Source organism: Larus michahellis, chromosome 2 (genome assembly GCF_964199755.1).
Source record: "Larus michahellis chromosome 2, bLarMic1.1, whole genome shotgun sequence".
NCBI lineage: Eukaryota > Metazoa > Chordata > Aves > Charadriiformes > Laridae > Larus > Larus michahellis.
In genome coordinates this window covers 132,270,199-132,286,387 of record NC_133897.1, presented here as the reverse complement: position 1 = coordinate 132,286,387, position 16,189 = coordinate 132,270,199, and the positions used below count along the sequence as shown (strand labels likewise).

The 16,189-nt window shown below is 41.3% G+C and overlaps 1 protein-coding gene across 1 annotated transcript in view; it reads left to right on the top strand.

Moving 5' to 3' along the window:
* The window catches only part of CPA6 (carboxypeptidase A6), a 359,247-nt gene that overhangs the window by 220,378 nt on the left and 122,680 nt on the right, over positions 1-16,189 (top strand). The gene's annotated exons all lie outside the window — the stretch shown is intronic.

The following is a 16,189-nucleotide window of genomic DNA, read 5'->3' as shown; positions in this document are numbered from 1 at the left end:
CAGCAAAAAGCATATAGCTACTCAGTACAAGAGAAACAGATTTCTTGAAAACTTAAATATGTCATGTGAATTTTGAGACTACTGTTGAAAGCTGAAGATTTCTCTGGCTACCTCTTCGATCTGTGACTGGAAAGAAAATCTAAGTCTTCAACTTCAAGATTCCATATCAAAGTAACATTCTCAACCTGCAACATCCTAAAAGGAAGGGATAAAATGGAAACCAGGGTGTAAAACTCTTCTACAGCCGCAGTACAAGCTGAGGCAGCAAGAGTGGTCCTTACTGGGAGAGAATAAGCAAAGGCATTCGTGTTCAGATAACTGGACATCATCTAGCTGTCTGCCTCAGACATCTATTGGGAAATAGAGAATACAGTTCCCACGAGATGTTTCTCAAAGAGCTGAAGTAAAAAAGCCTGTTTCCCTGAATGCGTCCTACTTCCCTGCCTTCCCGCCCTTCCCAAGCATACACAGCTCCTTCAGCTCAGCAGTTGTTGGGACTGGGTCTGCTGCCTGTATCCTGCTCAGCCATTTACGCTCATGCAGACTAGCCTGCAAGCTTGCCTACAAACCTCAAAGTGTAGCTCTTCCCTCAGTGGGACACTGGTTTGGGACGCCCATTCCAAAAACAGACAGAGATTTTTCACAAATTCTGAACTTCATGTTTTTAAGGACCTCACAGCTACAAACCTTTTCAACCTCTTGGGTGGGTTTCACCAGTGAGGCAAAGAATCAAAGTCCCAAAGCTCTGTAGCACCTGCCGTGATCCTGTGGAAGAGATGAAGTGCTTCCTACTTGCTTGTACTATCCCTGAGGAAGCTGATGCTATAGTGGGAAAAAAAAAAAAAAAGGAAAAAAAAGTGATAACCAGAAAACAGGTCTGAGACCACTGGAGCAGAGAGACCATGGAGGACTGGAGACCATGTTATTGCTTTCCCACTCCTAAACATATGCAGGTGCCTTTCTCAGGCAGTCATAGCCAGATGCCTCAAACTAGTTAACCTTCCTGTCAGCAAGCACCTTCTCTTTCCTTTGGGACTATAGAAATAAGGGACCACTACACTTTCTGATTTCGGACATTCCCCTTTGCTCTTGGCTTCAGCCGTGTGCCATCAGTTTTCACAACCCACCTTCACAGACCAAGGTCTAAAAGAGGCAGGAGCAGCAACTTACTGTCTTTTTTTCCCTCATCATGTACAGCAATAAGAATCCCTTCCCTTCAAAGGTTTGTCATCTCATCACCGGGAGACCTTAAAGCCCAAGCGATCCTTGTCCCGGTTTACACTCCTGTTGTCCTCACACAACTGATTCTTGCTCCTTCGTTCATTCAGGCAGGCAGCTCCGGCTATTTGGGCCAGCAAAAGCACAACTGACAACACTGAAGAGATTTTTATGACTCACATGTGCAATGACAGGAAAAGTAGTTCTAAGTACCAGACACAATCTATGGAAAACATACGTGCATACAAGCTTAGCCAATTTTCCTGACAACCTGCTTGAAGTACTAAAGACAAGGGCAAATTACTCTTTTCCCCCTCACTTCAGGAAAAAGCTGAATTGCTCCACCTGTAGTTTTCACTAGAACAAAATTAGGAGAAAAAAGAATAAACCAAAAGAAAGGTAGAGAATACACACAAGATGAAAAAATTCAGCCCAAGCAAAATGTTTTAAGCAAATAAAGAGCAGATTTTACACTGTGATGTATCAGGAGACCTGACTGGTAAATAGCACTACCTGTCTTAAATACAAAAACAAGTTATGTAAAACAGTATATTGATTATGCTAGCATGTGAGAGACAGCAATTCTTGCTCCCTACGGAGAAAGCCACAGGTTTGGAGAAGCTGCAACAATCCGATTGTTCCCATGGGATTCTATAACTTCGGAATGCAATAAGAACTATTTCAGTCCAAGGGTACTTAAGGCCCAAATTTGAACTCTATTTAAAGAGTCCTGTTGAAAAAATATGGCACCACACAGCTTTTGGTCTTTCACAAAAATCACATAATTGGGGATGGATGGGACCTCTCAACATCATCTATTCCACCCCACCTGCTCAAGCAAGTTCACCTACAGCAGGCTGCCCAGGACAAGAGGACAGGTTGCAGGTCCAGCCAGGTTTTGAGTATCTCCACAGATGGAGACTCCACAGCCTCTCTGGGAAACCTGTGCTAATGTTTGACCAGTGTTCTACAGCTAAAAAAAAAAAAAAAAAAAAAAGTTTTCTCTTGTGTTCAAATGGAATTTCATGGTTTTTTAATGTGTGCTCCTTGCCTTTTATCCGGTCAGCAGGCGCTACTGAGAAGAGTCTGGCTCCCTCTTCTTCATTCCCTCCTGTCAAGCATTTAGAAACATTGATAAGATTGCGTATGAACCTTCTCCTCTCCAGGCCGAAGAGTTCCAGCTCTCTCAGTCTCTCCTCGTATGGAAGATCCTCCATTCCCTTAATCATCTTCACGGTCCTATCTGATGACCTGAAACAATTTTCCAGATATTAAAACCCCTATCCATGACAGATGGTAGTAATTAAATTCAACGATCTGCCATGACACTTGTGTATTCTGGGAAAACCACATGGATATGTTTCTGTGTTTCCACTGAACGATGGGTGTCAGTGCAAAACAGCTCCAGTATCACATGTGAATCAAAATCAAATGTTCTGCAGGGCATATTATCTTGTATCACAGAACTGTAAAGGACTCTTCAGTTCAGCTGGGAATTTAAAATTGTCTTCTTTTCAGAGAAAGCTGAAATATCTTTCTGAAGCTAGATCAATAGATGGGATAGCTTACTTCGCAGGCTTCTCACCAACGCTGAAGACTTTTCTCTCTCCAATGTTAGTTTTCCTGAAGTACGAAAAACAGGAACAGACTAACACAATCCAGTAATTTCTACTCCCCTTGCAGAAAACACTACTGGGGGGCCCTTTTCTCAGGCAATACTAATAATGCAGCAGTTTCTCCCACTCTAGCCAGCCTAAACCATCCATGCAATGCAGATATGGCTGTCAAAGCTAAAACTACCCATTTGCCTGTAGCAATCTTCAATACCAGAATTTAAAAAGAAAACACGTAAGAATTCTTAAGAGACCCATCTGATTTGATAACATTGATTTTGATATCAACACTTTACCTGAATAAAAACACTTTGTTTACAGGTGGCTCTAATACCGTACTGAGCAATGAAAAGGTTAATATGTATGAGACTAACTGTAAACTGGTATGAAGCGTTGGAGGGTGAGTAAATCGAGGAGTTGACTTTTGACACATTGCTGTCTGCTCGTTCACCACCGAGTTTACACCAAACACACTTTGCAGCCACAGGTTTTAAAGAGAAGTCATTATTTGTGTAGAATGGACCAAAGTGATCAGTTCTATAATCTTCCCTTATGGCATTTTTGAAGGAAGATGAAGGTGCTTTAACCATAAAGACATTTCAATGGCCCCAAGCACCGTAAGTTTGTGGAGGCAACATAATATAATTATGAACATAATGCTTACAGGGAGCTCATATAATCAAAAGATTTCTGCAGGTATTCTGAATACCAGCTGGTCCCCCCAAAAAAACCAAACATTTTTTCTCCAAACTGCTAAAATATTACTTTCCAAGTATGAGTGCACTGGACTTCATCACACAGTTTTTACACAAGCCTCTAATAATGGTGCATATCCATCTGCAAGGCTTTCAACCATTTTATTCCCTCCAGCACAAGAGACACAGCAAACATCCGTAGCAAACAAAATCTTAACGTTCAGCTTTACTTAGCACGTAAAGAACTACTGTATGATCCAAATCTGATTTATCCAAAAATAAATCTAAAAGGATATATATAGATTATAACTCTTAAGAAAAGGGGTGATTTATAGTTCACTTAAAGGAGTGTATTTGACTTCCCCTACAGGAATCAATTGTACCTTTAAGAAATCCTGCAGCAAGAAGCCACCTAAGTCTTCTAATGGCAAGTGATCACTACAAATGGTTTTTCTTCAGAAGGCTCTGTATCATGAGCCAGCATACCTCCAGAACCTCAAGACAGGAACAGAGTTAGTTCACACACCTTTTGAATTTAAATTGGTGTTAAAAGAACATGAACTAACACAAATGCATGGCAAGATCTCTTCAAGAAACTCTAATTAGTTCAGGAAGAAATTGACCTTACATGGAGCCAGCATGACAAAGTAAAAATGATCTCCACTAGGTTCAACACCAGTTTAGTGTATCTTGATGAAAGCTTTTTAAACTAAAACCTCACCTTATGTAATAGCTAATCAGAAGGACAGAATGGACAGCTGTGGACAGTTACTCCAATTTCAAGAGGACATCTGATTACAGCTTTTTCACAGGAGACATTTAGCAGCCTTTTTAAAAGCTGATAGGAAACTGAAACAAAATTAATTATCAACCATGCAAGCTGAAATAAGATGAATACAATTTACACAAGTAATCTCAAAAAAACCCTCCCATATGTTGGTGAGAAATAAAACAAATTAACTTCAGAGTATACAAGGTCTTTCATGTTGCTAGCCAGATTTATATCACTCTGGATTCTCCATGGGAGCGAAACCATAACTGATCAATTAAAACACCTTTTTTGATCTGCTTATGGGAGCTCTGGAGAGCAACCAAACAGACTGAGGAGCAGGGCTTTATGTGGAAACAGTGACGGAAAAATAACTCCACCGCTTTTGGATAACAGACAGTAAAACAAAATTTGATATGAGGGAAAGCGTAATGAATTACCATTTGGTTTACTTCACAGTAAAGAGAAAAAACAATCTTCTAATAAGAATCTAATTATGAGCTTTCAGGAGAAATGTTAGCTGTGATAGTGAGTTCTTCAAAGACAAGAGCATGTTTGTTTGTTTGTTTATAGTTAATCAGAGGACAGTAACTCATCAATAAGTTTCCAGCACTAGCGGCTGAACTGTTACATAAACACGCCCAACTATTCTGCAGTATTTAGCAGGTGGAAAGAACATCAGATTCATCAGCTGGTACAAGCTATAGGACAGACACATCTGTATCTGGCTTTCACAGGCATCCTTTATACCTTGGCGAGCGCAGGATGGGCGGACCCACTTGAAGGCACTTTTTCACTTGGCTTGAAATACCTTTGATACAAGAGGTAATTTTATCACATCTAAGTAAGGAACTTTTGTCCTTCAAAGTGCAAAGACTCACTTCTGTTATTCAGAGGTTAGTACATTAAATGTTTCATTGAACAAAATCTTTGTTTTGCTGTTCAAAAAGCTGATTTTTTAAATTTTAATATTCTTACTGTTGTACAATGACTTATAAGAGTTTTTTTCATCTTTTTTTGAAGGGTAAAATTGATGAGTAATCTGTCTAATCATTGCATGTGCAGTGTAAGGTACTGTCAATATTTGCTGAAAATCTTAAATTGATCTTAAATTAAGCAAGGCTACTAATTAGGTTAAAAAATTTTTTATCTTGCTTTAATTGCTGTATGAAGTGATATAGGAGCCTCAAATACCAATCAATCGAAAGCCCAAAACAAACAAACAAAAGAAAAAACCCACCTCAGCTCCTACTTTGTCAGAAATTATTTTTTATGCTCTCAAATGTGTGTTTGAGAGAGAGGGAGGGGAGCAGGCAAGGAGAGGTAACATAAAGCAGATGTCCAGAAGTAAGCTATACATACGTGTAAGCAGAACACAAGTCACACTGGTAATACCAGCACAAAACAAACAGCATTTGACTGGTCTCAAGATTTCCATTTTGTTTGAAGGAACCACTACTTGCACTGTATCTCTTTGTCTCTGCCAAAGAGCAAATACAGACTGTTCAAGTTATGATGTGCTATAAGGTACATGGCAGCTAAGCTTCTTTTTTCTCCTAGTTTCTTTTGCCATGCAACAACTTGCATAGATAATAAAAAACAGCTGAGATATTGAGTTCACTGGTTAAAGTTGAAAGTACAGAACAAACTGCCATCATACTCCAGAGATTTAATGTTGATGATACCCAAAGCAGATATTTTGTATTTCCAACCCTTCGGAGAGTACAAGAACGGAGAGAGTAATATTTTGAAACCGTTCCAAATTTGGGTTCTAGCAAGACCTATCAATCAAGAAAGGATAAACTTTAAACTAAACTGAAAAATTAATTTGAATTTTATTATGGTTGACACTTTTTTTTTTATTGAGAAGCTGAAAGAATGATAACCATTACAGAGAAATCTAAATATGTTCTTCCATAGGTAGGATTGTTACTGTCAGAAGATGAAGCTTCTGCCAAAATGAATCCTCTAAAAATCTTTTTCTATTAGGGGTTATTACCAGAAAAGCAAAATAAGACTGGACATGCCCAGAAAGCATGACCAAGTACAGAACAGTATTACGGTATTCATTTGCTAGAAAGTTTTTCTATGAAGAATTGAAATCATTCCATTTGTAAAAGCAGGATTTTAAAAAAAATCTGAATGGTAAGTTTACCACAGTGGCAACTTACTATTTTATAGCAAGATATTTGATAGACAAACTGTGATTTGTATGTTCTGGTGTTCTCTGTTCATTTGTCCAAACAGGGAACAAGCCAAGGCTCCACAGTCCAAGCCATGTGCTTTAACCACGAAACATCATGACAGAAGGTTAGATGATCAGCTGAGATAAATCACCACAATTCCATTAATTTCACTGACTCAAATGAAATACGGACTTGCAGTCTAACCCTACTTGAACTATCACCCATTTATTTTAGCTAAGCACGTGAAAAAGAACAAATATATTACCATGGAGCTGCAGTAGTTATTTGGAGGCAGAAATGTTACTATTTTACAGTAATTTCCTAATATGCTTTTCTTCTCTGGGAAGGTGGGAAAAGGACAGAAAACACTAAAAAACAAAATAGAAAATCACTACCAAAAAAATATATGAACTAAACAACAACACAAAGATTCCTTCATAAATATACTTAGTTCTTCAACCATGAAAGAGTTACACACTGATATTAAATGTTTAAATAAAATATGATAATTTGCTCTGACACACTTTCTTTTTAAACTTCCCTTTCACTTCTACTTATCATCATAACATATATGACTTTATCAATATACTCATGTCAGGGAGGCTCTCCAGAGGGACCTGGACAGGCTTGAGAGGTGAGCCCATGCAAACCACATGAAGTTCAACGAGGCCAAGTGCAAGGTCCTGCATGTGGGTTGGTGCAACCCCAAGCACAAATACAGGCTGGGTGGAGAATGGATTGAGAGGAGCCCTGAGGAGACGGACTTGGGGGTGTTGGTTGATGAGAAGCTCAACATGAGCCAGCAGTGTGCGCCTGCAGCCCAGAAACCCAACTGCATCCTGGGCTGCATCAAAAGAAGCACGGCCAGCAGGTCGAGGGAAGTGATTCCGCCCCTCTACTCTGCTCTTGTGAGACCACACCTGGAGTACTGTGTCCAGCTTTGGAGTCCTCAGCACAAGAAGGACATGGATCTGTTCGAACAGGTCCAGAGGAGGGCCACAAAGATGATGAGGGGGATGGAGCACCTCTCCTATGAGGACAGGCTGAGAGAGTTGGGGTTGTTCAACCTGGAAAAGAAAAGGCTCCAGGGGAGACTTATAGCAGTTTTTCAATACTTAAAGGGAGCCTACAGAAGAGGTGGAGAGGGACTCTTTATCAGGGAGTGTAGTGATAGGACAAGGGGTAACAGTTTTAAACTGAAAAGGGATAGATTTAGATTAGATATCAGGAAGAAATTCTTTACTGTGAGGCTGGTGAGACACTGGAACAGTTGCCCAGGGAAGTTGTGGATGCCCCATCCCTGGAAGTGTTCAAGGCCAGGCTGGATGGGGCTTTGAGCAACCTGGTCTAGTGGGAGGTGTCCCTGCCCATGGTGGGTGGGTTGGAACCAGATGGTCTTTAAGGTCCCTTCCAATGTAAACCATTCTTCATTCAGCTCCTTTGTCTTCCAGGACTTTTTTTCCATAACCCAACCATTTTGATATAGTACTTTAAAAGCTGAAAATTTACTTACAAAAATGGAGATTTAAGCTGGAAATACAAAACTACTTTTATACAGTAGCAAGTGAAAAGATCTGTGTTATGCTTACTTGTACCCGAGTTTAACCTAAACATTTAGATCTTGCAGTCAAGTCATACTGACAACACTCCAAAGTTTCTTCAGATTTTTTTTCCCAGTTTGTTCATATGTGACACTACCAAACTAGGTTACATTGTGGGTAGAAGGATTTCAGCTTATCAGTAATTACAGCTTTCCTCCTTGGCTGGTGTTCCTCCAGAAGCCTCTGATGCACAAAACTAGTATCTTTTGACCATAAGTTTTTTCCACTTTTCCACAGTTTTCTGCACTGACTACACATTTCTGAGACTATTGTGTTTATTTTTTAGTAGCCTCTTCTGTGCAGGTTTTTACCTGATCTTTGTGGTATGATCCAAGTGACTACTACTCAAGCATGAAGCAACATGACTGGGAATTGGTACATGTTTTTTCTCTTACCCTTCTTTTAAGGGAAAAGGCTTATGCTGTTAAGTGTTAAGGTTGGGATTAAAAAAATCACATACCAACATACAAATACTGCTATTTATAATGGAGGAAGGACAGTCAAAGCAGCAGTCCTTGCATTTCAGTCAAAAACTGGTTAACACAGCAACAGTCCCCATTTTTTGGGCAAGTTAAATGCAGCCCTTTGAGACTGTGAGAAAGCTGCTTTTTTTCACAGGTACAACTAATAATATGTTTAAGAAATACTTTGCTAGATAAATCTAGACTTCGAGGCTATGTCTCTTTTCCCTGCACCATGGGACCAGATAATAGCCAGTTCTGGATCCAGCCAAGCAAATTAGACAGGATTCCTCTAATCTGTGTGGTTTTATCTGCAGCTCTAAAATCCCTTTTGCCTCTTCCCTATACCAGGGTTCTGTAAGGAAGTACAAGAACTGTTACAGTAACATATAACCAAAATAATCGTATAGGTGGAAGGGAACTCTGGAGTGCTTCAAGGTCAAATATCCTGCTCCAAGCACATGCAGTTAGAGCAGGCTATGCAGCTGAGTTTTTAACATCTACTATTCCAGGCAACCTGTTCCAGAGTTCATTGCTCCTATGGGGTTTTTTTCCTCTTGAAGAGTCAGCATTTTCCATGCTTTTACTTGTGTCTGTTGCCTCATCCTTCCACTGTACAGCTCTGGGAAGATTCTGGCTCCATCACCTTGCCATTTAGGGAGTTACAGAGAGCATCACCACCATCACCTGCTCTTCTTAAGGTTGAACAAACTCGGCTGGTTCTCTCAACCCCTCCTCATACATCATGTTGTCCAGCCCTATAAGCTTCTTGTTGGCTCTTTGCTGGACTCATTCCACTATATCAATGTTTCTCTGGTAGCAGGGAGCCCAAAACCGGGTGCAGTGCTCCAGCAGCCAGGGGAGTGCCAGACACAGGGGAAGAATCACTTCCCTCAACCTGCCATCTACGCTCTTGTTCTTATACTCAGCCCAGTGTGACATCCATCACTGAATAACTTCCCTCAACCTGCCATCTACACGCTTGTTCTTATACTCAGCCCAGTGTGACATCCATCACTGAATAACTTCCCTCAACCTGCCATCTACACACTTGTTCTTATACTCAGCCCAGTGTGACATCCATCACTGAATAACTTCTCCTTATGAAGGGAATGCAGGAGTTGCTGACTATGCTGATTTTAAAACACTTTTGTTCTGCCAAGAAGCAATGCAACCTGAAACAGAGCCAAGTGGTGCCTCAGTATTAATCTCCTCTTGGTTATTAGCTAAGTTTAGCATCATTCTATGGCTAACAGAAGTGTTAAAGGTCAGCAGCAGTATAATGCCGCTCTGAGACAAAAGCTTACTAGATGCAGGATATAAACGTGCCTGCCAGTGACAGCACACTGATTTATGAGTGCTGAAAAATCAGTAATTTGAATAAAAGTTAGGTTTGCAACAGCAACCATTTATGGCCATCCATAAAGGCTGTGTAGCAATAAGTGCAGTGAGGCAGCCATGGGAATAGATGATTGGGAATTTCCTGTGGAAGTAGCATTTTTATTTTCCACAGTAAGAATTCCCATTCAGCCACCATGACATTGTTTGGAATCTAGAAAGTTTCCTGTACAGGTGCTCCACGAATGCTGGAAGGAACTGCAGAAATGTTTGTGCGGGTAAACAGCACACGAGTATGTTCTGTCAATAACACGAAATCACAATTTAAAAAAAAATGTTTCAATATACTGATGAAGACACATGGCTCACTGGCCAGGAAGCAATAAACTAAGAACTGAATTTGAAATTTACCACTAATTTTTCATATAAGCACTATTAAGTCATTCTACTACATGCACCTCTGGGTTCCTACCCGCTACTAGCTCCATTTACACACCTGACTACCACTAACCCTCAAATCAGTATGGGCTCTTTTTTTTTAGCATCTGTTATGTTTTCATAGGCCTTCATAACTCACACTTCCTTGCTCACACAATGTCAAAAATACCTGGTGGTATTTCCACAACATACCTCCCACTGAAAAGAAACACAGATTTGCTGCTGTTGTAAACTGGAAGTGTCAGTGAAGGGCTGCTCTCTTACAGTAGCAGGAATTTCACCATAGGAGACTAAACAGTAACACCCATGCAAACCCATGTGAATTGTAATATCTGATAGGCCTTCCCTTCTCAGATCACAGAATTTATTCTGTTAGGGGAATAATGTTGCCTCAATATTTATCTTTTCCATTATTTTTCAAATTACTGCAATACATAAGACCTTATTTTTGCTTTACAAAGGAGTTTATATGCAACAGAAGCACAGTTGTAAGATCTGCTGTCCCAGTGAGTTATCACAGATTTGCATACCCCTTGCTAGTGCAGTTGGCTTCCCTGTGAGACAGTGGAATACAGCTCTGGTACTTGACTCCATGCATGCTTAATAACGCTGGATGCAGGAGTTGGACTTCCAGCAAGGACTGGTGAACTGAGGTTTATCCAGTAAATGACAAGAATGATTGCAGGGTTTGATTTGAGGAGCTGAGCAGTATTGTTATATAGAATAATCTTTGTAAGATTCAGAGTAATAAGCCCAGGATGGTCATGTTGCTTGTAGGATGAACAAATTGAGCCACTTCCAAAGTACAGCTTCAAAACCCAAGGCTTGCACTCCTTTTAGTAGAAAGTATACTTATTATTGTGTCATTCTTTGATAAACCATGGCACATTTGGTAATACAGGAACTTTATCGGATATCATTACTATATATATCTGGGACTGTTTAGCCTCGACTGGGCTAGACGGTAGCCTGGAGAAGAGAAGGTTTGGGTTAGGGGAGGGGCAAATCTCATCAATGTATACGCATACCTGAAGGGAGGCTGTAAAGACAAGGGCTCCAGGCTCTGGTTTTAGTGGTGCCCAGTGCCAGGACCAGAGGCAATGGGCACGCATTGAAACACAGGAGGTTTCCTCTGAACATCAGGAAATATTTTTTCACTGTGAGGGTGACCAAGCACTGGCACAGGTTGCCCAGAGAGGTTGTGGAGTCTCCATTCTTGGAGATACTCAGAAGTCCTCTGGACACGGTCCTGGGCAACCATCTCTAAGCCGCCCTGCTTGGGCAGGGGGGGTTGGACTAGATGACCTCCAGAGGTCCCTTCATACCTCAGCCATTCTGCGATTCTGTGAATTGCCAGGCTCAGAGGGCACTGGCACAGATCACTGGCACAAAGTCCAGGTGGGGGCGAGTTACTAAGGGTATACCCAAGGGCTGATACTGAGTCTAGTATTGTTCAACCACTTTATTAATGATCTGGCTGATGGGACAGAGCGCATTCTCAGCAAGTTCACATATGACATAAAACCAGGAGGAGTGGCTGATACAGCAGATCATTGTGCTGCCAGTCAGAGGGACGTCAACAGGCTGGAGAAAAAGGCAGAGAAGAACCATGAATTGCAACAAAAGGGAATGTGAAGTCCTGCACTGGGGAAGAATAACTCCATGCATCAGCATGCGCTGGCAGCTGACCAGCTAGAAAGCAGCTTTGCAGAGGAGGACCTGGGGGTTCTGATGGATAAGATTAACACGAGCCAACAATATACTGCAGCCCCATGGATAAAAGCATCACGGAGCAGAGGAAAAATGCAAGAAGAAAGAAGCAGCAAAAGAGAAGAAGTAAGGAGCAGCACAAGGAAATTGCTACACACAGACCCCAACTGCCTGTGCTACCATCACCTCACAAAGGGACTGGGAGTAACCCACAGTGATAACAAAAGGAGGGAAGACAAGGAAGATGGAAGGAGAAGTTAAGCCTCGGAAAAGGGAAGGAAAGTGTTTTTCCCCAAGTCTTTCAATGTTTGTCTTCTTTCTCAATACCCAAATCAGTAATTAAGTGTTTATGTCAATTGGCAGTAAATTCTCCAACTGGAGTCTGTCTTGCCCTTTGACTGCTGCACAGCCATACACTATCACCCCTCTAGCCCCACCTTGACACTTGTCTCCTCAAAACTTCCCTTGACCTGCACCCAAACAGCACCAGCATCCCAAAAACTAACAATCCCACCTCTGTGCCACCAGCAGTGCCCCTGATACCAAGCACTAACCAAGTACACCAGTCTCTCTAGTCATAAAACATTTTCTGCATGTTAAGCCATTATGTGTGGAATTTAGTCTCGGGTTATTATTCAAGTGTGTAAAAAGTGCTTTCTTATTTCAGTCTTGTTTCACCCCTGCACTGCCAAGTCAGCTGGTGTGGCCCACCCTGCATTTAGCTCTCTGCAGAGCTGTAGCAGGGCTATTGCTCCAGGTTATGTCTGCTTCCCTGTCCTGATCCTCTGTGTTTTCTCAATCATCCACAAGAGAGAGCAGAATCAATAAGACAACATCAGCAAACAATCAAAACCTAAATATACTTGCTCTGATTTTCACCTAGAATTTAACCTTGTTAACTGCAGCACTTCTGCAACCCAAACCCCACAGCTTCTGCTCAGGTTTTGGCACAGTATCTCAAAAACTAAATACAACACAGGTGCTGTGTGATGTCACCTAACTGAACTATTCCCTAATTTAGAGCAACTACAGAAAAAACTTCTTCTGAAGCAACTTTACTGTGAAAGCAATCATCAGCCTTTACAATAAAGTACAATATCTGGTGTCTTCCCCTAAAATTGCACAGGCATAGTAAGAACAGCTGTGTTGAGGATTTAAAGAACAAAAATATATGTGGGATATAATCTATTCCACAGGAAAAAACCAACATTATATATACAGCAGGAAATCAATAATCTGACATATCTCAATTAGAGACTGCATAGGAGACAGTGACTGAAATAAGGAAATGTCTGAAATGCAGTCAAAGGGCTGTCTCACTGCTTGAGAACAGCCTGGTTAGTCACTTTGCTGAACTCAGGATACCCAAGGCAAGAAAAAATCCATCCAATTTTCTTAATTATTTGTAGGTAGGAAAAGAAATATAGGATCCTTTGTCTGGGATTAGATGTTTGGACACGGTCCTGGGCAGCTGGCTCTGGGTGGCCCTATGCAGGCAGCGGGGGTGGACCCAAGGACCTCCAGAGGTCCCAGCCCACCTCAGCTGTTCCGTGATTCTGTGTGATTGCCTTTGTAAAGCTCATAACGATGACCCCACTTTGCCACTTAAAACTTCAGAAATTCACAGGCAGCAACTTCAGGTTAAGAGTATTAAAACAGATACATTTTCTGTCAAGTATAAGTACAGAGACATATATGCTTTGTCAGGGCCCTGAAGGCACTTTACCTGCCTTGCCCTGCCTTCCCAGGACTGCCCCCATCCTGCTCATGGTCCAGGCGACCATTTCAGTTCCCCAGGGCTCACCCACCCTGCCCACAGCTCAGGACCCCATGTCAGCTCCCCGGGGCTCCCCTCAGCCTTCCCATGGCCCAGGAGGCCATATTAGTCCCCAAGAGCCATCAGCCCCTGTTCCAACGACGCTGCAGCAGGGCCAGTGTCCAGGTCCCCACAGCCTTGCCCAGCCACGGGCCCCATCAAGCTGGTCCTAGCCATGGGCTGATGTTCCGTCTCAGTCTCAGCCCAGCCCCAGCCCTACAGCTCGCCCCAGCCGTGTCTGACCATGGTTCCTCTCTCCAGGCCTGATCCTGACCCCAGCTGCAGGCTGATGTCCCAGCCTGGCCCCAGCCCATCCCCATCACCATGGCCCTGTCTGGCGGCCACTGGACCTGTCTCCATTATCTTCAGTATTTTTGTACCTGTACTATCAAAACGTTAGTGATGTTTTGATAGTATGTTAGTGAAAATACAGCAATGTGGTTTTCACATGCAGTCGCATGTTTTCTTGAAAAGCAATCGCTTCTGTCTTTTAATTCTGCCCTAAGTTATGTGTGTGTGTTTAACAGCACTAGTCCAGATCACAGCAATTAACGTAGAAACTGTTTAGGAGCTTAAAGTAATGAACAACATGGGAAAGACTGCTTGAGTTGAAAGGTTCATTATGACTGCTTCTCTCCCAGATTTTGTTTTGCTTTGGAAGTGAGAATTTCTTTATCACCCTTCACCCAGCCTAATTTTACCTGAAGAGTCTGTTTTGCTGTTAACCATATTTCATCTTCCAGAAAGTACTTTTCTTCATAATTGTTTCTTCCCCTGCTACTCATACATCTGATAGAAATGGAAACAATTTCCCATTCTAAAAATGTAATTGTACCTTGTTTTTATAAACAAAGGCAAATGTGCTACTTGTCAAAGGAAGATTTTTCCCTTAAGTGCTGCGCTACAGCTATCCTGCGTACTACTGCTGTTCCCATGCACAGAAAATGGGAGAAAACAGGAGTGTCACTCAATACAGACACAGCTCATCCTCCAGATATCAGTTTTTATTTAAGTTATTTGAAAAAGATAAAAAAAACAACCTCAAATCATACTAAAGAAAGAAACATACAACTTCTAAATCAATACTTGTATAATCTACCCAACCATGATTCTTTGAAGTCAGTAGGGACCCAGTCACACAACCTTTCTTCCAAGCACAGTGAAGTCAACAAGAGTGCTTTAAGTTAGCTGTATATCTTTTATCTATCCATCACCATACGTGTAAGTACTTTCCTAAATACAGTAAGTATTAAATACAACCTTGAATATTTAGTTAGCATCACTGAAGTTAAATTTTAAACATTTCTCTAAGTGTTTAGAGTCACTGCTTTCAGGACAGAAGAAATGACAATATATACCTCATGAGAGCATAACCATAGAGGTCTTTATTAAGAACCAATAATTTTGGGGATTTTAAGGCATTATCAAGATAAATTTTTGCAGTCATCTTAAGGTTCCAGAGATTTGGCCATGCCTTTTACCTATGTAACTCACATTTACATATCCTGAGGATATCTCTAGGAGAGAAGCAAAATTCAACTCCACGACTGAACAGTGTTATGTAATTTAAAACTATATAAATTGGTCTATATTGTAATGTTATAAAAGTATGGCCTATATTATCCAGAGTTATGCTAAATACACTTGATTTCATTTTGATTGAGTTTTTTGTTTGGTTTGGATTTGGGTTGTGTCCGGAGGGAAGTGAATTCTCTTTCACAGAATCACATAATGACTGAAGTGGGAAGAATCTGTTCCACCCACCTCCACTCAAGCAGGGTCACCTAGAACTGGTTGGCCAGGACCATGTCCAGACAGCTTTTGATTATCTTCAAGAATGGAGACTCCCCCACCTCCCTGGGCAACTGGTGCTGGTGCTTGGTCACCCTCACGGTATAGAAGTTTTCATATGGTGGATAGCAGAAGAATTATTTTCTCTAACTGAGTACCATTCCATATTCTATCACTATATGGCTTTTTTCCCCCCCGGCAAACAGCACTTCTGATAATGCAATTATTTTTATGCTTATCAAAAGATTTAAATACGACTCCCTTGTGTGCAAAAAACGTCTGGAAAAAATCAGAAGCTCAGCGATCCTAATGTGGCACCAGAGAGTGACAAAAGAGTAGCTCTGAAGCAGAAACAGTTGTCGTGATCACCAGCACCGTTCACAAAACTAAAAATATATGAGAACTATGAAAAATGTTCATGAGGAACATTTGAGTAAATCACAGAACAAGTTGAGTCATTTTGTGGAACACAGCTGAAGGAACAAGAGCTCATTGATATGCCACTGGAAAATATGTCTTAAATGTCGACGATCCACTGCCAATATTGTAATAT